At 42.7% G+C, this 23879-nt stretch overlaps 1 pseudogene; it reads left to right on the top strand.

The window, feature by feature from the left end:
• Nucleotides 1–22809, top strand: part of LOC116740469 — a 29681-nt pseudogene extending 6872 nt beyond the window's left edge.
• The last annotated feature ends 1070 nt before the right edge of the window (nt 22810–23879 follow it).

Raw genomic sequence — 23879 nt, 5'->3', positions numbered from 1 at the left:
TTCCTGAGAGTTGGTTGTTAAACATTTACCAGCACACCACTGATTTTACTTACATTTACCTATTCACGTGCTCAGCAACTATTTAATGCTCTTCTAAAGAATACCAGGAGCGGGTCTTCCCTGGTGGCGCAGTGGTTGAGAGTCCGCCTGCCGATGCAGGGGACGCGGGTTCGTGCCCCGGTCTGGGAAGATCCCACATGCCACGGAGCGGCTGGGCCCGTGAACCATGGCCGCTGAGCCTGCGCGTCCGGAGCCTGTACTCCGCAACGGGAGAGGCCACAGCAGTGAGAGGCCCGCGTACCGCAAAAAAACAAAACAAAACAAAAAAAAAACCAAAGAATACCAGGAGCTTACAACCTAGTAAATGGAGACAGACGATATATAAGTATACATATAAACAAACCAGATAATTCTAGGTAGTGGTAAAGTACAAAGAAAATTAAATGAAACATCTGATATGTTGAATATACTTCTTTTATCCTTTTTTTTTCCCCGCACATGATATCATGAACAACTCCCCAAGTTATAAAAAGGTCTAAGGACCATTCTTTTTTTTTCTCATTTACAATGTTGTGTTTACCTTCGGGTATACAGCAAAGTGATTCAGATATTTCAGATATATGTAAATATATATATATCTGAAAAAGAATATATATATTCTTTTCCAGACTCTTTTCCATTATAGGTTATTACAAGATATTGAATATAGTTCCCTGTGCTATACAGTAGGTCCTTGTTGTTTATCTCTTTTATATATAGTATAAGGAGCATTCTTCTTTTTTTTTAATTTTTTAATATTTTATACAATTTTAAAAGGTTACTTTCATTTACAGAATATTGACTATTGTTGTACCAGGAGCATTCTTCTTAATGGCTGCATAATATATTCCTTGTGGGAATCTTCTAATTTATTTAAGCATTCTCCTATAGTGCTGGGTTTGTCAACACTGGCACTACTGACATTTTGGGTCAAATAATTATTTCTAATTAATTTCTAATAATCATAGCTGTCCTATGCATCATAGGATATTGAACAGCATCCCTGACTTCTACTCACTAATGGCCAGGACCAGTTATGACAACCAAAAATGTTTCCGGATTTTGTCCGCTGGGGGGAAAAAATCACATCAGTTGAAAAATCACTGCCATGGTTGAACTTCCCATTGTCAAAGAAAAGGTTCCAATCGGCAGATGAGTCTCAGAGTGTGACCCTTGGCCCAGCATCATCAGCACCACGTGGGAACTTGTTAGAAACGAAAATTCTCAGGTACCTCTCCAGATAGAAGAAATCAGATATAAGAAATCAGAATCGCTAGGGGTCGGACCAGGCGCTCTGGGTCTTAACAAGCCCTTAGGGGATTCTGATGCACTCTCCAGTTTAGTAGGGGGCAGGGGATGAAGGTTTTAGAAATCAAAATAGTGTTTGATGTGGGAAGCTCCCACAATGCGTGTTTGTGGTTGCATCGTGAGGACGTTTTCCTCTCTGGCTGATCCGCGGCTGGCATAGGCGATTAGTGCAAATTAGCTGAGTTCAGGTGTACTTTTTTTTTTTTTTTTTTTTTTTTTTTTTAAATTTTTATTTATTTATTTACTTATGGCTGTGTTGGGTCTTAGTTTCTGTGCGAGGGCTTTCTCTAGTTGCAGCAAGTGGGGGCCACTCTTCATCGCCGTGCGCGGGCCTCTCACTATCGCAGCCTCTCTTGTTGCGGAGCACAGGCTCCAGACGCGCAGACTCAGTAATTGTGGCTCACGGGCCTAGTTGCTCCGCGGCATGTGGGATCTTCCCAGACCAGGGCTCGAACCTGTGTCCCCTGCATTGGCAGGCAGATTCTCAACCACTGTGCCACCAGGGAAGCCCCAGGTGTACTTTTGACTTAAGTACCCGCTTTCAGCGCAAGATTACCAAACACCTCTTATTTTTTCCCCAGGGAGGCTCTGGGAGGCTCCAGGGCCAAAGACAAAATTAAGAATAGAAAGCAAATGGGTCAGCTGACTCTAGGCTCTAACCACCACTTGCGTTTCGCCACTGCATGTAAACCTTAGTTCTTTAAATAAAGACCATTTTGGTCTTTTCAGATACTGAAGAACCACAGAATGCAAGGCCAAGCCAAGATGTGCTACTAGCAGTTACCTCTTGCTCTTGTGATCATCTTGGACCTCAGGCTACCATGAATTCAGTTCAGAAATATGGGGGTTCATAGGTTTTCCTAAATGGGGGCAGATCCTTGCCTAGCGCTGGAACCAGAGATCCTCTGGTCCAGTGGGTCTCAATAGTGACAGCACTGCCCCATCCCCGGGGGCGTTTGTAAAGGGGGCTGTGGGCTGGGTTATCACAGTGAAAGGGACCTCTGGCATTTAGTGAGTTAGTGCAGTGATCGTTAAGCATCCTGTTAGAGTGCTCGTGGGAATGTAAACTGGTGTAATCACTTTGAAAAATAATTCAAGAGTTTCTTTTAAAATTCAACATATGGGGGGGAATTCCCTGGTGGCGCAGTGGTTAAGAGTCCTCCTGCCAATGCAGGGGACACGGGTTCGAGCCCTGGTCCGGGAAGATCCCCACATGCCGCGGAGCAACTAAGCCCGTGCTCCACAACTACTGAGCCTGCGCTCTGGAGACTGAGAGTCACAGCTACAAGCCCACGAGCCGCAAACTACTGAAGACCGCACGCCTAGAGCCCGTGCTCCGCAACAAGAGAATCCACCGCAATGAGAAGCCCGCGCACCGCAAAGCAGAGTAGCCCCCGCTCTACGCAACTGGAGAAAGCTCACGCACAGCAACCGAAGACCCAACACAGCCAAAAATTATAAATAAGTAAATAAATTTATAAAAAATAAAATTCAACATACACTTATGATAAGACCTAGCCACTCCTAGATACTTATCAGAGAGAAAAGAAAGCCTACGTGCACATTTATACACAAATGTTTATACCAGCTCTATTTGTAACAGCCCCAAATTGAAGGCAACCTGAATGTCCATCAACAGGTGAAAGATACAGGGGCTATTGTACGTCCTTACAGTGGACCCGGCGATCCACAGCGATACGAAGGATGGACTATTGGTACCTAATACGACGCGGATGAATCTCAAGATAATTGTGTTGAGTGGAAGAAGCCAGACAAAAAAGAGTACGTGCTTTATGATTCATTTCCTTTACATACAGTTTTGAAAAAATGCAAGCTAATCTATAGTCACAGAAAACAGATCAAAGGTTGCTGGGGACGTGGAAAGGGGAAGGGTATGTATGCCGGGAGGGCTTACAGCGGGGATCCCATTGTAATCTCCTTTGGGAAAGGAAACAGTTTGGGTGATAATTATATTAATTAACTCCCCGTGGGGCAACTCGAGACCTGGCAGCTGGTTTCTTTCAACCGAGGGAGAGAGAGAAAGAGGGTGCTGTTCAAGACTTTTGATAGAGCTGAAATCCCCAGCTCCCCTCCACCCCTTCCTGGAGGTCGACGGTTGGGTGCTAAGAGTTCTAACCCTTCCGCCACTTGGTCTTTCTGGTGAGCAGCCCCATCCTGAGGCTGTCTAGGGGCCCCACCCTAAGCCGCCTCATTTGCCTAAACTCAGGTGTGATTGAAAGGGGCTTCTTGTGAATAACAGAAGCCACCCCTGTCACTCAGGAAATTCGGAGGGTTTTAGATCTGTGCCAGGAAGCAGGGATGAAGACCAAATATATTTCTTATTATGCTATAGAGGTTAAACAACTCAAACAAGCTCCCATGGCCCTTGGCTGGCTGTCCTCTGGCCACCCTTCCAGGTCCACTCTGCCCATTCTTCTCTCGGCTACCAGCACTGGAAGGCTGACCAGTGTAGCCCATGTCCACAAACTGGGATATGCCCTCTCATCTCCAGTAGTCTAGATGATGGGAGCCCAAAAAGAGAGCAGAGGGAGGGACATGAGTCAGGGTACTTATTCCCCCAGCTCCTTACCGGTGGGGTGGCAGCAGGCTACCCATTCTGACTACTGGTGACCACTCCCTCTCCTTGCCTTTCCAGCACAGGAGAGGTAACTCAGCTGTCATTGGCCTCCAAGTACAACATGATCCCCTGTACTGCTCTCTCCTCAACTCACCCAATTTGAGCGGCCACCTCTCTGGTGCAGGGACCTTGACTGATACAGAAAATAAGCAGTAGGGACTGCCCTGTCGGTCCAGTGGTTAAGACGCCGCACTTCCACTGGGTGGAGGCCGGGGGGTGGGGTTTTGATCCCTGGTCCCCAGTCATGGAGCTAAGAACTAAGATCCTGCATGCCTCAGGGTGTGGAAAAAAGGAAAAAGCAATAGAGCTGGGATTGGCCTAGTGTGATGTGATATAATTATTTGTCAGGTTCCTTTCTAAAGTGCACTTTGATGGCTAAATACATAGAAATCACATTATTCAGTGTAGTAGATCAAAAATAACTTTAAAACTTAAAACTAGGGCTTCCTCGGTGGCGCAGTGGTTGAGAATCCGCCTGCTGATGCAGGGGACACGCGTTCGTGCCCCGGTCCAGGAAGATCCCACATGCCGCGGAGCGGCTGGGCCCGTGAGCCATGGCCGCTGAGCCTGCGCATCTGGAACCTGTGCTCCGCAACGGGAGAGGCCACAACAGTGAGAGGCCCGCGTGCCGCAAAAAAAAACAAAAAAAAAAAAATTAAAACTAATTGTTTCTTATCACAAAATCAAACATAGTCATTGTAAGGAAATGTAAAAATACAAATAAATGGAAAGAAACCAAACTCTTGGCCCACAACTCAAAAAACAAATGTAATATTTTCATACGTATCCTTCCATTATTTTTTCTCTGCATATACATATATACATTTGTTTTACAAAATTAGAATTTTACTATCAGCGCTGTTTTTCATCTTCTTTTCCCTGCCATAAATTGTGATTAGCTACTCACACTTTTACATCCTTTTAAATGGTTGGTTGGCATTGGATTGTGGGGTTATGTCATCGATTTTAAAGCTAATTTTCTATTTGGGGCACTTAGTTTATTTTCGATTTTTGGTTCCTACTAATATACCGTACTGAGTTGGATTGAGGTTTTTTGTTTGTTTGTTTGTTTGTTTTGGTCAAATCTTGGCATATGTATTTATTTTCTTCATATAAATTTCTAAACATAGAACAACTGATGGATTCAAGTGGCACATTTTAAGACTTTGGGTGCGAAATGTCAAACTTCCTCCCCATCTTGACCCTAACTCCAGACGGCCTATGAAATGTCTGTTTCTCTACATCCCCACCAACACCGCATATTAAATATTTGCTTAAAAATCTCTACAAATCACTTCGGTGTGATATTTTAATGTAATTAAATGTATTCTATCTGAAAAAAATAAAAGGTCTCTCTTTAAAGCATGAATGCAAATCAAATAAGTTAAAACCAGCCTTCCTTTGAATAGATCTATGCAGCAAAAATTAATGTCAGAATTACAACCACACAGCCAAAGAGGAAATTGATGCAACAGTCTATTAAAATTAGGGCACATTACAGTGTGGAAATCTGACAGACACCATCTCTGCCGGGTGATCAAAGTTCACATCAAGAGTGAGAAATCATACTGGTAGCATACACCTTCGATGCGGGCAATGAGAAGATACTTTACCTCTATGGTTTTCCTCCCCAGAACCCATAACAGTAGCATCATCATGCGAAACATGTGAAGGACATTCTACAAAATACCTAAGCAGTACTCCTTAAAGTTATTAAGGGAAGTCATAGCAGCCAAAAGTGAGTATGTCCATCATTGATAAATCCACATTTTGGATAGCCAAAATGTGCTATATCCCTTCAGTGGAATATTATTCAGTCATGAAAAAGGAACAAAGGGTTGATACCTGCTACAACACAGATGAACCTTGAAGACATCATTCTTAGAGAAAGAAGCCAGACACAAAAGGCCACCTGTTGTATGATTCCACTTATATGAAATTTCCAGAATAGGCAAATCTGTAGAGACAGAAAGTAAATTAGTGGTTGCTGGGAGCTGGGGGCTGGGGCCACGCGGAGTGAGTGCTATGTGGGTGTGTGTTTTCTTACAGAGGTAAAGAAAATGTTCAGGGACTAGTAGTGATGACTGCACAATTTTTGAAGATACTAAAACCCACTGAAGTGTACACTTTGAAAGAATGGATATTGTAGTATATGAATTACATCTCAAATGGAAAAAACAAAAAACCAAGAAAGTCTGAGAAACTGTCACAACCAAGAGGCATCTAGGGAGCCATGATGCCTCCATGTAATTATGTGCGTCCTGTATGGGATTCTGGACCAGAAAAAGTGCATTTGGTAAAAACTAAGGAAATCTGAACACAGTATAGACTTCAGTAAAAATGTATCAATATTGGTTCATTAACTGTAGCATATATATGGGAATAATGTAAGACGTTTAAAATCATAGAGGAAAGTGGGTGTGGGTTATATGGGAAATCTCTACTATCTTTGCAACTTTGCTGTAAATCTAGAAAAGTTGTAACTTTAAAAGTTTATTAAAAAAAAAACCATCAAGTCATACCCAGTGGTGATAATTTGGGCCACTTTAGAAAAAACAGAAGGGTTCTTGCCTCTGGCTTTGAGGACTCAGTATATTCTGATTTTGTCATCAGGAAAACTGCCCATTTGGTAACTGAACCCAGTGTTGGCACATCAGGTCACCAGGGAAGCTGTTGGCTGAGCTAAGGATAAACACCAGCGATTCTATTCTCAGTAAGTGGTTCTCACCACTAACCATCCTTCCTTCCCCTTCGGTTCGTCTGTATCATGTCCGGGCCTGAGGGTAAGTCCTGATTCTAGTGATTTTTGGTTTGAAAAATATTGGGAGATTTCAGTGGATTTGCCTAAAAATAAAATCTTACTTTTTTTAAAAAAAAAACAGGTGGCTAGCTTCAACATTAATGCCAATGCTTATGACCAAGGAAATCAGATGATGCAAAGCTAAGCAGAATTTTCAAATGACATGAGACTCTAGGTGACATCCAGGACACTGGTTTGCAAGGGTTCACTGGTGCACAGCCCTGAGAAGCAAGCTACTCTTGCAGAAACACCCAGCATATTGAAATATTAAATAGAAAATAACCCCCTCAAACTTGGAAGTTAGAGTCTTGTAAAAGTTTATATTAGGAGAAATTGTACTCAAAGAGCTTAAAAGTCTATGGAAAAACAGGGTTGTGGACTTCACATCTGTGAACATTCTGAGAAATCACTTAAATTCATTAAAATTATTATTTGAACAACAATAAAAATAGTCCTGGGTAACATTTTCTGCACATGCAGCAATGCTGTTTGTTCCCTTTTTAAGAGAAATCCTGTGACCTCTCTCTCCACAAAACCAAGTATTGAGGCTGAGGCCTGAATCATTCTGGATACACCCCTTGGAGAAGCTTGACCCAAACCAATTCAAAAAAATAAAGTGCCAAAGTCTTGGCTTTTATGAGTTCCTAAGCAGGCTTTTGAAATTCATGGCAGAGACGATAATCTTGAAAGCCAAGGCTTTTGATTTGCAGGATTTGTAAAAGAGAGGCTTTTTATTTTTTTATAAGTCTCTAAACTTTCGTTTTGAGTGTCAAAACTTTGGATTCAAAATCAAATCCCTGATGAAATTTTGGAATAAAGTTTATGCCGTAACAAACAATACGTTTGCAGGGGAATTGATGAAAAGTCAGATTATCCTGTCCTTGAGGCTGAAATTCTTAAAAAAAAAAAAAAAGAAAAGAAATCCTGGAGTGGAAGAATTAAAAATCCCAGGGGTCCCAGGAGTGGGTAAAACTGGATTGGCCATAAGCTGATTAGCTGATTGTTGTTGAAATTATGTTCATTATTTTCTTCTCTCTACTTTTGTCTATTTTTTGAAATGTTTCCATAATAAAAATTTTGCTGTTGTGAGTTTTAATGTGGAAGCTGGGAGACCAGCCAGCAGTTTATTGATATACCTGAAACAAACGCAACACCGTTAATCAACTATACTCCAATATAAAATTTAAAAAATTTTTAACCAAAAAATAAATTATGTAATTAAAAAAAAAAAAAGAGGGACTTCCCTGGCGGTCCAGTGGTTAAGACTGGGCACTTCCACTGCAGTGGGCACGGGTTTGATACAAGTTGGAGAACTAAGATCCCACATGCTGCCCGGTGCAGCCAAAAAAAATTTTTTTTAATTAAAATCAATTAAATTTGAAAAAAGAAGTTTATTTAAATTATGCAGGCAGGGCTTCCCTAGTGGCTCAGTGGTTAAGAATCCACCTGCCAATGCAGGGCACATGGGTTTGAGCCCTGGGCCGGGAAGATCCCACATGCCTCGGAGCAACTAAGCCTGTGCACCACAACTACTGAGCCTGCGCTCTAGAGCTCACGAGCCACAACTACTGAGCCCGCATGCCACAACTACTGAAGCCCATGTGCCTAGAGCCTGTGCTCTGCAACAAGAGAAGCCACCACAATGAGAGGTCCTTGCACCCCAATGAAGAGCAAGCCGCGCTCTCTTGCAACTAGAGAAAAACCCGCGCACAGCAATGAAGACCCAATACAGCCAAAAATAAATAAACAAACAAACAAATAAATAAATAATCCAGGCAAGGGGTGGTGGTGCCTGGATAGGGCAGTCGTGATAGAGAGGAGAAAAGAGGCTGGAGAGAGGCGTTTGGATTCAAAATATATCTGGTGGGATCACAATGGATTATTACAACATCTCACACCCTAAATCCCCCGTGCATTTTCCCACCTCCTTCATGTTGAGAACTTACCGTCCCAGGCACTTGACTTTGGGGAGAGAATATGGGTTGCGAGAAAAACAATATGGATGGGGTTAGCCCCTGGGCTGGGTTCCTGAGAAGGGTCTCTGTCCTGGACACCATCTACAGCCTGCGGGACTTTAGAAAACATCCAGACGCCTGTGGGCTTTAGTCTAGGAGCTGTGGGAACCTCAAAGGGTCTTCAGTAGGCTGTGGCCTGAGCTGATTTTAAAAGTCCCTCAACCCCAGCTACTGCATGGAGCAGTTTGGAGTGGGCTGTCTGTGGAAATGGACCAGTTATGAAAAGCTGAAGCATTCCGAGTACTTTACATAAAGGTGCTCTTTCACTCCTCCAAGCAACCTTGTGAAATGGGGATCATTATCCTCATTTTGAACACAGGAAATCTGAGATCAGACAGATTGAGTGAGTACTCATGGTCACAAAGCAATTACCTGTAAGGTTGCCAGATAAAATACAACAAAATCTGGCATGGAACATAGTGATACTAAAAAATTATTCACTGTTTATCTGAAATTTAAATTTAACTGGGTGACCTATGTTTTTATTTGCTAAATCTGGCAACCTTAATTACTGACCAAGCCAAGATTTGAGTCCAGGATCTGGCTCCAAAATCCTGGTCCTTCCCCCAAACTACCCAAATTCTATGGCAAGAGTTTACTCTGGTTCATCTCCATACCCTGCTCATGGCCTCACTGGGGCCTTGCCAACAGACAGACAGTCCCTGGCAAATGTTTACTGAGTGAATATATAGAAGGACATGCAATGACAGAGAACTTGGGGGTTTTTCTGGACAATCAAAAATTCCAGTATAGCAAGTCTCCTATAGTGGGTAAGAGCGTAGGTTCTGATATCAACTCCCTGGGTTCCGATCCTGCTACCATTATTTACCCACCAGCAGCGTGATTTAGGACAAATCACTTAAGCCCTGGGCCTCAGTTTCCTCATCTGTAAAATGGGGATGATAAAAATAGCACTAATAATAGTATTTTGCTCAGAGGTCTGTTTTGAGGATGAAAGTAGCAATGCCAATGCCATGCTTCACAGAGAGTAAGACCTCGGGAAATGTTGGCTATGATAGAGGTCAAGAGGAAGATAAAGAAGTCAGTTAAATGCTGCAAACCCTCCTCACACTGCCAGAAATACTCAGTGTTTTTTTTCAGGGTGGGAACTCAGTTTCCTTCCCCATCTTCCCCGGTGTGGTCACAGAGCCCTGCTCCTGGTAGGGGGTGCAGTAAATACTGATTCAATCAACAAATGAGCCAGGAGCAGAGTTTGTAAGGGGATCAGAATTGACCTCTAAAAATAACCCAAAACTGCACAGAGAACTATATTCAATACCTTGTAAAAATTTATAATGGAAAAGAATCTGAAAAAGAATATATATATACACACACACGTGTGTGTGTGAATAACAGAATCACTTTGCTGTACACCTGAAACATGTCAAATAAATCAGACTTCAATTAAAAAAATTTTTTTAAATCCAAAAAGAAAAAAACAAAAACTATATTAGAGGGAAGTAATTTGAGGGACAATTCCAGAATGTGACAGTGAGTGAGTCAAAGCATCTATTATTGAAAAGTTTGTATTTTGAGAGAAACGTTTTTTTAAAAATTATTTTATTTATTTATTTATTTATTTGGCTGCGTTGGGTTTTCATTTCTGTGCGAGGGCTTTCTCTAGTTGCGGCGAGCGGGGGCCACTCTTCATCGCGGTGCGCGGGCCTCTCACTATCGCGGCCTTTCTTGTTGCGGAGCACAGGCTCCGGACGCGCAGGCTCAGTGGCCATGGCTCACAGGCCTAGCCGTTCAGTGGCATGTGGGATCTTCCCGGACCGGGGCACGAACCCGTGTGCCCTGCATCGGCAGGCGGACTCTCAACCACTGCGCCACCAGGGAAGCCCTGGAGGGGTCTACTTTTGATGGATGGTCATGGAAGGCTTCTTAGGGGAGGTGATCCCCAAGCTGAGACCAGCCAGGTCGAGTTGGTGCTCAGTAAGTATGGAAGGCACGAAAGGAAGCAAAACAGAGTGGGCAAGAGTCGTAAGTGGTCGTGACAAGCACAGACTTTCTGGGTTTGAATCCTGCACTGTTAGGACTTGCTGTGTCGTCTTGTGCAAGCTATTTGCCGTTCTCCCATGCCTCAGTTTCTCCATCTGTAAAATGGGGGTGACAGCAACACTTGCTTCATGGGGCTGTCATGAGGAATCCATGAATTGATATTTATAAGGCACGTGCATGTTTGACCAGCCTGAATCAAGCATCACGCACGTAAGTGTCCCAGAGGCTGTTGACTCTGGTTACATCCTCTGCTTCACCTGAGCTCTAACCTGCACCTCTCCTCTTCTCTACCTGAGGGCGCTCTCCAACTCAACCCAACACAGGCTCACCCTGGAAACGTGGGAGGAGTTAAAGTCCTGAGGGCTTCCCTCAACCAGGAAGGACAGACGTTGGTGGATAATGCCTCAGGCTCTCCGCCCTCCATTGGAGTCACAGTGACCTGCACCCCACACAGGCTCTTAGGTGACCCCCAGGGAAACAGGCCCTGTTGTCCAACATGGTACCCTGCCCATTAACGCACCCTTTATTGGTTCTTCTCCCTTCCCTGTCTCACTTCTCTCCCTCTCGGTGCTTCCTGGAATCAGCTCCCAGGACTGGGATGGGGCATGCGATGTGTCTAGAGGGTAAAGCATAAGGATGCAGTTCAACTGATGAAAGGGATAAACACATATGGTCTATCCCTATGATGGAATAATATTCTGCCATTAAAAGGAATGAAATTCTGATGCATGCCACAATGTGGATGAACCTCAAAAACATCACAATAAGTGAAGGAAGCCAGACACAAAAGGTCACATATTGTTTGCTTCCATTTACATGAAATGTCTGGAAGAGGTAAATCTATAGACAGAAGGCAGACTAGTGGTTTTCAGGGGTTTGGGAGGAGGAGGAATGAGGAGTGAGTGCTTAGTGGGTGCAGGGATTCTTTGGGGTGCTGAAAATGTTTTGAAACTAGATAGAGGTGATGATTGTACAACACTGTGAATGTATTAAATGTCACTGAATTGGGACTTCTCTGGTGGTTCAGTGGTTGGGACTCCACGCTCCCGATGCAGGCAGCCCAGGTTCGATCCCTGGTGGGGGAACTAGATCCCACATGCATGCCGAAACTAAGAGTTCACGTGCCACAACTAAGGAGCCTGTAAGCTGCAACTAAGGTGACTGCCTGCCGCAACTAAGACCCAGCACAACCAAATAAATTAATTAATTAAATAATAAATAAAATAAATATTAAGAAAAAAAAAGTCACTGAATTGTTGGGACTTCCCTGGTGCTCCAGTGGGTAAGACTCTGCGCTCCCAATGCAGGGGGCAACTAGATCCCGCCTGCCTGACACAACTAAGACCCAGCGAAGCCAAAATAAATAAATAAATAATAATAAATAAATATATTTTTTAAAAGAGTTACTTTCTATTTAAAAAAAAGTCACTGAATTTTTCACTTTTTCTTCATTTTAATTGGCCGAGATGCATGCTGGATCTTAAGTTCCATGTCCCCTGCAATGGAAGCGCAGATTCCTAACCACTGGACCGCCAGGGAATTCCCTGAACTGTTCACTTTTAAATGGTTAATGTTAACTTTATGTTGTATGAACTTCACCTCAGTTAAAAAATATATTAAACGCACGCACACGCACACACTGAACAGCTTTCCCCTCCACTGCTCCGAGGCGGGGAATCCTCAGCCAGTCCTGGGACACTGTAGGAATTGTCACCTGGCATCTCCTCCAGGGAGCGGAAGCCTCTTCAGTGCTGAAAACCATGTGGTCCTTCCTTCCTAAAACTGCAAGAAAGGGAATTCATATTTCTTCACTGAGGCTCTACTATGTGCAGGCCCTGTACTGGACACTGGAAACTGTTTCCTTCAACGCTCTTTTTTTTTTTTTTCTTCAATTTGGCTGCATCGGGTCCTAGTTGTGACACGTGGGATCTTCGTTGCAGCATGCGGGATCCTTCACTACGGTATACGGACTTCTCTCTAGTTGTGGTGTGCGGGCTCAGTAATTGCAGCACGTGGGCTTAGTTGCCCCGTGGCATGTGGGACCCTAGTTCCCCGACCAGGGATCCAACCCGCATCCCCTGCATTGGAAGGTGGATTCCTAACTACTGGACCACCAGAGAAGTACTCCTTCAACCCTCTTGACCCTCTTTTGCCTCATCCATTTAATTTTTCTTAATACCACCTGACATTACATTACATATACATGTTTTCTCCCACTAGGCTGTAAGTTTCACAGGTGCCGGAAGTTTGTCTGTCTTGTTTATTACCATATCGCTCTCACCTGGCACATAGTAGGTGCTCAATAAATACTGATCAGGTGAAGGAACCTAGCAAGACAGGCATTAGCATCTCCAGTTTACAGGTGGGGAAATGCAGGCTCAGTGATTTGTCAAAATCACAAGACTAGTAAGTAACAGAGACTGAATTTGAACTCAAGGCCATCTGGGGGCACAGCCCATGTGGCAGGGAGCGGTCCTTCATCAGCTTCCTATGCATGGCTGGGATGAGTTAGAAGTCTGAAAATTAAAGGCATCAAGGTGATGACTCATCTCTTAGGCAAAGAAGCAGGGAATGGTGACCCGGAGCTGAGTCACTGTTTCCGCTTCCCTTTGTGCTGACTTGCTCAAACCTCCAGTTCTTGGCCACCCTGAGCTCTTTGTGGGGATGAGGCCAGGGACTGAACATAGCCCGGACCTCCATTCTCATCTTGCCTCTGCCCTCTTGGCTGGGACTGTCTGACCCAGATGGAACCACAGATGTGGGCCCAGGCCAGCAGTCCCTATACAGCTATGGCAAGCTCTGAACGCTGGCAGTGATGAAACTTGAAGACATTCCTGCTATGAGGTTTTCTTGGATGGACGGCACCAGCTGTAACCCCTTCCATACCTGACTTATTTAAAACACTTATTTAATCTAGCTGTTAAAAAAGAAAAGAAGCCTTAACATCAGAAAGAGATGGGTTTGAAGCCCAGATCTGTCATTTATTAACTGTGTGACCTAGGGCTCACTACTTAACCACTCTGTTCTTCAATTTTCTCATCTGGAAAATGAGGTAATAATAGTATCTGCTTCCAAATGTTGTCAGGAGGATGGAACAGGACTTTTTTGAGTGGGGGTGATTTGTACAGCCTAAAGAAGGAGGAAAAAGTGCTGAAGACTGAATGAACCCCACGGTAGGGATAGAAGTGGAGTGGGGTTGGAGGTGATCAGGGTTCTGGGTGTGGGCCCCAGGATGACCAGTTAGTCAAAGGTTGAAACTGGCCAAGTGGCTTAATCCCTGGCAACTTCCCCTTCTCCAACTATACAAGAGTGGGGGATGGATCATGCTAAGCCCTGCCCTGTGCCACACAGAATTAGAATACGAGCTCACACAGAATGAGAACATCCCACAAAAGGAAGAATGTTAATCAAGCTCATGGCTGGGGATTTCAGGGTGACGGATATTAAAACTATTACCCGGGCTTCCCTGGTGGCACAGTGGTTGGGAGTCCGCCTGCCAATGCAGGGGACACAGGTTCGTGCCCCGGTCCAGGAAGATCCCACATGCCGCGGAGCGGCTGGGCCCATGAGCCATGGCCGCTGAGCCTGTGCGTCCGGAGCCTGTGCTCTGCAACGGGAGATGCCACGACAGTGAGAGGCCCGCGTACTGCAAAAAAAAAAACAACAAAAAAACCCCCACTATTACCCTGGTAATCCTTGAATGTATTTTCGTTGTGAAAGATTCTAACACTCCAGATCTATATAGAGCAAACTATGAAGTCCCTCTTCATCCGTTTCCACTATCAACAGTTTGGAGCACACTCTTACTGTCTTTTTTCTTCGCATTTATGTAGATAACGTGCACAGGGCTAATAGCTAACACTAACCGGGCATTTACCACATATCAGGCACTGCCCCAAGCAATCTACATAGCTTAATATATTGAATCTTCACAACAACCACATGAGGCAAATTCTTTTATCATCTTTCTTTTACAGAGAGGGAAACTCAGACCCAGAGAAGTGAAGTAACTTCCCCAAAGTCACGTAGCTTCGGAGAGGAGGAGTTGGGATTCAAACTCAGGCAGCCTGGCCCCAAAGTCTATACATGTAACCATGGCATTCTGTTTTCTCTCATATATTTTCTTTTTTCCATAAACGGGGTCATACCTTGTGCATCTTTTGCATCTTGTTTTTTACATTTGATATATTGTAGAGAACATCCCATGTCAGTTCACATAGGACTGCTCCTCTCACTTTAATGGTGGCACAGAACTGCATGATATACCACAGACAAAGATGCTATAATATATTTGTTGATTCCTTGTTGATGGACTGTTAGGGTGTTTCCACTCTCTCATTTTTACAAACAACCCTTTCACCGTCATCACTTAAACATGTATCTTTGGATCTTTGGGAACTCATAGCTATTTCCAGAGATTCCTAGAAGTGAGGATTTAAATCTTCAGAAAATATTGTTAGATTGTCTTCCCAAAAGGAAGTCCCAGTTTACACCCCATCATCAGTGTATAAGTCCCTGATCCCCACACTCTTGGCAACACTGGATGGATATAGCTTTCATTTATTTTGTCACTGGATGGGGGAGATGGGAAAGTCATGTCTCGTTGGATGTTTTCCTTTGCATTTCCCAGATTACCAGTGAGCTCAGCATCTTTTCTTGCTTTTTTTTTTTTTTTGATTGAAGTATAGTTGATTTACAATGTGGTGTTAATTTCTGCTGTGCAGCAAAGTGACTCAGTTATACACATATACACACACACACACACACACACACATATATATATATATATATATATATTCTTTTCCATTATGGTTTATCCCAGGAGATTGGATATAGTTCCCTGCACTATACAGTAGGACCTTGTTGTTTTCAGCATCTTTCCAAATGTGTATAATGACCATTTCTGTATTACCTTCTGTGAATGCCCTGACAGAGTTAATAGGGCTGTGGAAATTTAACATTTCTTTCTCTGTGTACCCCAACTGCACCCTGTAGTAGCCGTTTATGGCTATCCAAATCCTCCTCTTTCCTGTGATGATAGTCCCTGTGTCCCCCTTTTCACCAATCTCCTGTGTGGTCACATTCACAGCCTTTGACCCAAAGGGAGCCAACAGGTCCATCCCCAGGTCACGGTAATGGGTTCAGGGCAGAGCTCATGACCCAAGAAGGGCCAACCAGAGAAAACAAACCTCCAACCTTGACTTCATTTCCATCTCTTGGACAGAGAAACTCTGTTTTCCTCTGCATTTGGATCAGTGACATGAGGAATCCAAAGTTGCCAGGGAACCCCAAGAGAAGCAGGAAAATGAAGAAACCACAGAGAAGTCAAAGTGAAGGAAGGCAGAGATTCTGAGTCTGGATGGTATTATTATCTGAGCCCCTGGATCCAGCTTCATCCAAAGTCAACCCATGCCTGAACTTCCCCATCATGTAAGGGAATGGATTTCTTTGTTTTAATTATTATTATTTTTTAAAACAGCTTAGGTTGAGATTGTTGGGTTTTTTGGTTTTGGTTTTTTTCATTTTCACCTTGTAGTGAGTGCTAACTGATCCCCATGTCCAGAAGAAAGAAAACACATATTTGTATTGAAGCAGAGCAGGGTGCTATGGCCCTTCCCCCCGACCCCATGTCCTCAGCCTGCCTTTTGGCTGTGGAAAAACTTTAGCCAAAGAAAAAGTTTAATTAGAGAAGTGAGAAAACGCAGAAACAAAGGAAAACAGTCCAACAAGACTAATAATAATAGTTGAGTCATTAAGCATAGTCAAGGACCTTTAGTTCCTTCTCAAGAGCTATAGATAATATTCTAAGCCATATCCTGTGAGCTGTCTTACAGATACTGAAACCCCCACCAGGTGGAGAAGTTAACTACATGATGATCAGCCATGACATAAGCTGCCACAATTCTGAGAACTGGCCTCAAGAAATGGAAACAGAGATAGCCTCATCCACCAGAGGGCAGACAGCAGAAGCAAGAACTACAACCCTGCAGCCTGTGGAATAAAAAACATATTCACAGAAAGATAGACAAAATGGAAAGGCAGAGGGCTTTGTACCAGATGAAGGAACAAGATAAAACCCCAGAAAAACAACTAAATGAAGTGGAGATAGGCAATCTTCCAGAAAAAGAATTCAGAATAATGATAATGAAGATGATCCATGACCTCAGAAAAATAATGGAGGCAAAGATCTAGAAGATGCAAGAAATGTTTAACAAAGACCTAGAAGAATTAAAGAATAAACAAACAGAGATGAACAATATAATAACTGAAATGAAAAACACACTAGAAGGAATCAATAGCAGAATAACTGAAGCAGAAGAACGGATAAGTGACCTGGAAGACAGAGTGGTGGAATTCACTGCCATGGAACAGAATAAAGAAAAAAGAATGAAAAGAAATGAAGACAGCCTAAGAGACCTCTGGGACAACATTAAACACAACAACATTCACATTATAGGGGTCCCAGAAGGAGAAGAGAGAGAGAAAGGACCCGAGAAAATATTTGAAGAGATTACAGTCAAAAACTTCCCTAACATGGGAAAGGAAATAGCCACCCAAGTCCAGGAAGTGCAGAGAGTCCCAGGGAGGATAAACCCAAGGAAAAACATGCCAAGACACATAGTAATCAAACTGACAAAAATTAAAGACAAAGAAAAATTATTGAAAGCAACAAGGGAAAAATGACAGGTAACATACAAGGGAACTCCCATAAGGTTAACAGCTGATTTCTCAGCAGAAACTCTACAAGCCAGAAGGGAGTGGCACAATATATTTAAAGTGATGAAAGAGAAGACCTTACAACCAAGATTACTCTACCTGGAAAGGATCTCATTCAGATTCGATGGAGAAATCAAAAGCTTTACAGACAAGCAAAAGCTAAGAGAATTCAGCACCACCAAACCAGCTCTACAACAAATGCTAAAGGAACTTCTCTAAGTGGGAAACACAAGAGAAGAAAAGGACCTACAAAAACAAACCCATAACAATTAAGAAAATGGTAATAGGAACATGCATATTGATAATTACCTTAAATGTGAATGGATTAAATGCTCCAACCAAAAGACACAAGTTCCCTGATTGGATATAAAAACAAGACCCATATATATGCTGTCTACAAGAGGCCCACTTCAGACCTAGGGATACATACAGACTGAAAGTGAGGGGTTGGAAAAAGATATTCCATGCAAATGGAAAGCAAAAGAAAGCTGGAGTAGCAATACTCATATCAGATAAAATAGAATTTAAAATAAAGAATGTTACAAGAGACAAGGAACTACGTAATGATCAATGGATCAATCCAAGAAGAAGGTATAACAATTATAAATTATGTGCACCCAACACAGGAGCACATCAATACATAAGGCAACTGCTAACAGTTATAAAAGAGGAAATCGACAGTAACACAATAATAGTGGGGGACTTTAACACCTCACACCAATGGACAGATTATTTAGACAGAAAATTAATAAGGAAACACAAGCTTCAAATGACACAATAGACCAGATAGATTTAATTGATATTTATAGGACATTCCATCCAAAAAACAGCAGATTACACTCCCTTCTCAAGTGCACATGGAACATTCTCCAGGATAGATCACATCTTGGGTCACAGATCAAGCCTCGGTAAATTTAAGAAAATTGAAATCATATCAAGCATGTTTTCCAACCACAACGCTATGAGATAAGAAATCAATTACAGGGAAAAAAATGTAAAAAACACAAGCACATGGAGGCTACACAATACATTACTAAATAACCAAGAGATCACTGAAGAAATCAAAGAGGAAATAAAAAAGTACCTAGACACATATTACAAAGAAAACATGACGATCTAAAACCTATGGGGTGCAGCAAAAGTAGTTCTAAGATGGAAGTTTATAGCAATACAAGCCTACCTCAAAAAACAAGAATCTCAAATAAACAATCTAACCTTACACCTAAAGCAATTAGAGGAAGAAGAACAAAAAAAACCCTAAAGTTAGCAGAAGGAAAGAAATCATAAAGATCAGATCAGAAATAAATGAAAAAGAAATGAAGGAAACAGTAACAAAGATCAATAAAACTAAAAGCTTGTTCTTTGAGAAGATAAACAAAATTGATAAACCATTAGCCAGACTCATCAAGAAAAAAAGGGAGAAGACTCAAATCAACAATATTAGAAATGAGAAAGGAGAAGTAACAACTGACACTGCAGAAATAAAAACGATCATGAGAGATTACTACAAGCAACTATATGCCAATAAAGTGGACAACCAGGAAGAAATGGACGAATTCTTAGAAAAGCACAATGCTCTGAGACTGAACCAGGAAGAAATAGAAAATATGAACAGACTGATCACAAGTAATGAAATTGAAACTGTGATTAAAAATCTTCCAACAAACAAAAGTCCAGGACCAGATGGCTTCACAGGTGAATTCTATCAAACATTTAGAGAAGAGCTAATACCCATCCTTCTCAAACTCTTCCAAAAAATTGCAGAGGAAGGAACACTCCCAAACTCATTCTATGAGGCCACCATCACCCTGATACCAAAACCAAATATACTACAGAAGAAAAGAGAAAATTACAGATCAATATCACTGATGAATATAGATGCAAAAATCCTCAACAAAATACTAGCAACCAGAATCCAGCAACACATTAAAAGGATCATACACCACAATCAAGTGGGATTTATCCCAGGGATGCAAGGATTCTTCAATATACGCAAATCAATCCATGTGATACACCATATTAACAAACTGAAGAATAAAAACCATATGATCATCTCAATAGATGTAGAAAAAGCTTTTGACAAAATTCAATACCAATTTATGATAAAAACTCTCCAAAAAGTGGGCATAGAGGGAACCTACCTTAACATAATAGAGGCTGTATATGACAAACCCACAGCAAACATCATTCTCAATGGTGAAAAACTGAAAGCATTTCCTCTAAGATCAAGAACAAGGCAAGGATGTCCACTATCGCCACTATTATTCAACATAGTTTTGGAAGTCCTAGCCATGGCAATCAGAGAAGAAAAAGAAATAAAAGGAATACAAATTGGAAAAGAAGAAGTAAAACTGTCACAGTTTGCAGATGACATGATACTATACATAGACAGTCCTAAAGATGCCACCAGAAAACTACTAGATCTAATCAATGAATTTGGTAAAGTTGCAGGATACAAAATTAATGCACAGATATCTCTTGCATTCCTATACACTAACAACAAAAGATCAGAAACAGTTATTATGGAAACAATCCCATTCACCATTGCAACAAAAAGAATAAAATATCTGGGAATAAACCTACCTAAGGAGATAAAAGACCTATACTCAGAAAACTATAAGACACTGATGAAAGAAATCAAAGATGACACAAACAAATGGAGAGATATACCATGTTCTTGGATTGGAAGAATCAATATTGTGAAAATGACTATACTACCCAAAGCAATCTACAGATTCAATGCAATCCCTATCAAATTACCAGTGGCATTTTTTACAGAACTAGAACAAAAAGATCTTAAAATTTATATGGAGACACAGAAGACGCTGAAGAGCCAAAGCAGTCTTGAGGGAGAAAAACGGAGCTGGAGTAATCGACTCCCTGACTTCAGACTATACTACAAAGCTACAGTAATCAAGACAGTATGGTACTGGCACAAAAACAGAAACATAGATCAATGGAACAGGATAGAAAGACCAAAGATAAACCCACGCACCTATGGTCAACTAATCTATGACAAGGGAGGCAAGGATATACAATGGAGAAAAGACAGTCTCTTCAATAAGTGGTGCTGGGAAAACCGGACAGCTACATGTAGAAGAATGAAGTTAGAACACTCCCTAACACCATACACAAAAAGAAACTCAAAATGGATTAGAGGCCTAAATGTAAGACTGGACACTATAAAACTTTTAGAGGAAAACATAGGAAAAACACTCTCTGACATAAATCACAGCAAGATTTTTTTTGATCCACCTCCTAGAGTAATGGAAATAAAAACAAAAATAAACAAATGGGACCTAATGAAACTTAAAAGCTTTTGCAAAGCAAAGGAAACTACAGACAAAACGAAAAGATACCCCTCAGAATGGGAGGAAATATTTGCAAATGAATCAATGGACAAAGGACTAATCTCCAAAATATATAAACAGCTCATGCAGCTCAATATCAAAAAAACAAACAACCCAGTCAAAAAATGGGCAGAAGACCTAAGTAGACATTTCTCCAAAGAAAACATACAGATAGCCAAGAAGCACATGAAAAGCTGCTCAACATCACTAATTATTAGAGAAATGCAAATCAAAACTACAATGAGGTATCAGCTCACAGCAGTTAGAATAGGCATCATCAGAAAATCTGCAAACAACAAATGCTGGAGAGGGTGTGGGGAAAAAGGTGCCCTCCTGCACTGTTGGTGGGAATGTAAATTGATACAGCCACTATGGAGAACAGTATGAGGTTCCTTAAAAAACTAAAAATAGAACTACCATATGACCCAGAAATCCCACTCTTGGGCATATACCCAGAGAAAACCATAATTTAAAAAGACACATGCACCACAATGTTCACTGCAAGACTATTTACAATAGCCAGGACATGGAAGCAACCTAAATGCCCATCGACAGATGAATGGATAAAGAAGATGTGGTACATATATACAATGGAATATTACTCAGCCATAAAAAGGAACGAATTTTGGTCATTTGTAGAAACGTGGATGGATCTATAGACTGTCATACAGAGTGAAGTAAATCAGAAAGAGAAAAACAAATATCGTGTATTAACGCATATACGTGGAACCTAGAAAAATGCCACAGATGAACCAGTTTGCAGGGCAGAAATAGAGACACAGTTGTAGAGAACAAACGTATGGACACCAAGGGGGAAAGTGGCAGGGGCGGGGAGGTGTGTGGGATGAATTGGGAGATTGGGATCGACATATATACACTAATACGTATAAAATAGATAACTAATAAGAAACTGCTGTATAAAAAATAAATAAAATAAAATTCAGAAAATAAAAAAGAAAGAAATGGAAACAAACCAACCCTGGAACTGAAGATTAACCGTACTTATACCAGTCAGGATGACACTGGTCAGACCACCGATGACCAATTTTAAGATGACTGTCAGAGCTGACTGTGCTGTTTCTGCATGTAGCCCTCTCCCTTCACCTATAAAAGCTCTTATCCCCAGATTGTCACAGGAGAGGAATGGGGAAGGAGCTGGCCTTTGGACAGGCGTCCACTGCCCCCACCCCCAGTTGCCGGCATCCAAAATAAAGCAGAGTTTCCTTTCCACCACCCTTGCCTTTTTATTGGCTTTTGGGCGACGAGTAGCCTGACCCCACTTTTGGTTACAATATTCAGCCAAACTTGGCTATCAAGCCTGAGGGCCCATAGATGTGCTTCTAGACCTGCCCAGGTGTTAAGTATGATTTTTTTTTAACGCTAAAGCAGACGAGCTTGAGCCGTCGCCCCGCCCTCTCCCTCTCTCTCTTTCTGGTGGTGGATTCTGGAGAAGATGCGCAGAAAGGGCACCTCGCAAGGGGAGAGAAAAGAAGGAAGAACAGATCATCAGCCTCGGCCCTCAGGTGGCTGAGGGAGAAAATGTATTTGGTGTGTGCCACCTTTTTGCATCTTTCAATGACACTTTTGTCCATGTCACCGACCTTTCTGGCAAGGAAACTATCTGCCATGTAACTGGTGGGATGAAGGTGAAGGCTGACTGAGATGAGTCATCTCCATATGCTGCCATGTTGGCTGCCCAGGATGTAGCCAAGAGGTGCAAGGAGCTAGGCATCACTGCCCTCCACATCAAACTCCGGGCCACAGGAGGAAATAGGACCAAGACTCCTGGACCGGGGGCCCAGTCAGCGCTCAGAGCCCTCGCCCGCTCAGGAACAAAGATTGGGCGGATTGAGGATGTCACCCCCATCCCCTCCGACAGCACCCGCAGGAAGGGGGGTCTCCGTGGTCGCTCTCTGTGAGAAGGACTCCTCAAATTATTGTTTTCTGTTAATAAATTGCCTTGATGTAAGCTCAAAATACGAAAATGCTAAAGCAAACGGAAGGCATATGTCCCGCTGTTTTGGAAGGAAGCAAGGTAGGCACAGAAAAGACAATGCCTGGCCCTCCGATCCTTGGAGACGTTTTATTTTTTTACTTTTTTGCGGTACGCGGGCCTCTCACTGCTGTGGCCTCTTCCGTTGCGGAGCACAGCCTCTGGACGCGCAGGCTCAACGGCCATGGCTCACGGGCCCAGCCGCTCCGCGGTATGTGGGATCTTCCCGGACCGGGGCACGAACCCACGTCCCCTGCATTGGCAGGCGGACTGTCAACTACTGCGCCACCAGGGAAGCCCGGAGACTTTATTTTAAAAGAAGAAGAAGGAAAGAAAAAAAAAAAGAAGAAGAAGAAGAAGGAGGAGGAGGAAGCTTTGTGATCTGAGCAAACGGCATGGGCGGCAGGAAGGAACAGACGGTCTCGTTACTTTTTGTTTGACTCACGTTTTCTTGCATGGGGGGGCGCGCGGGCAAGGGTGATAAGAGGGCTGGTGGCTCTCCTTTGTGGGAAGAACCACAGCTGTCACCGAGAGAGGCTTTTACGCACTCTGTGAACAATTGCCTTTGAATTCTAATTTTTATTTTCCAAATAAAAATAACTGCTCTTGAGATTAGTCAGAAGTCCCCAGACTGGGAGAGAGGAGGCTGCTAGCCACTGGTAATGCTGGAGTTTCACCAGAAAGCAAGACCGGGGAAGGGTGGAGGGTGAGTGAAAAGAAGTTGGGACTCCCAATGTCAAACCCTGACTCTCCCACTTACCAGCTGCTCTGGTTGCTATGACTGCAACACAAAGTACCCCCCAAACTTAGTGCCATAAAACAACCATTTATTTTGCTTACAGATGCCGTGGATCAGGAATTCAGGCCGAGCACATCAGTCAGGATTGTTCGTCTCTGCTCATCTTTATCTGGGGCCTCAGCTGGAAGATCCAAAGGTCAGAAGCTGGATCATCTGAAGGCTCCCTCCCTCACACATGGGGAGGTTCATGCTGCTTGTGGGCTGGGCCTCTCCAAGTGC

This window comes from Phocoena sinus, chromosome 15 (assembly GCF_008692025.1).
Source record: "Phocoena sinus isolate mPhoSin1 chromosome 15, mPhoSin1.pri, whole genome shotgun sequence".
In the NCBI taxonomy this organism is placed as follows: Eukaryota; Metazoa; Chordata; class Mammalia; order Artiodactyla; family Phocoenidae; genus Phocoena; species Phocoena sinus.
This window is presented reverse-complemented; position numbering and strand designations above follow the sequence as displayed.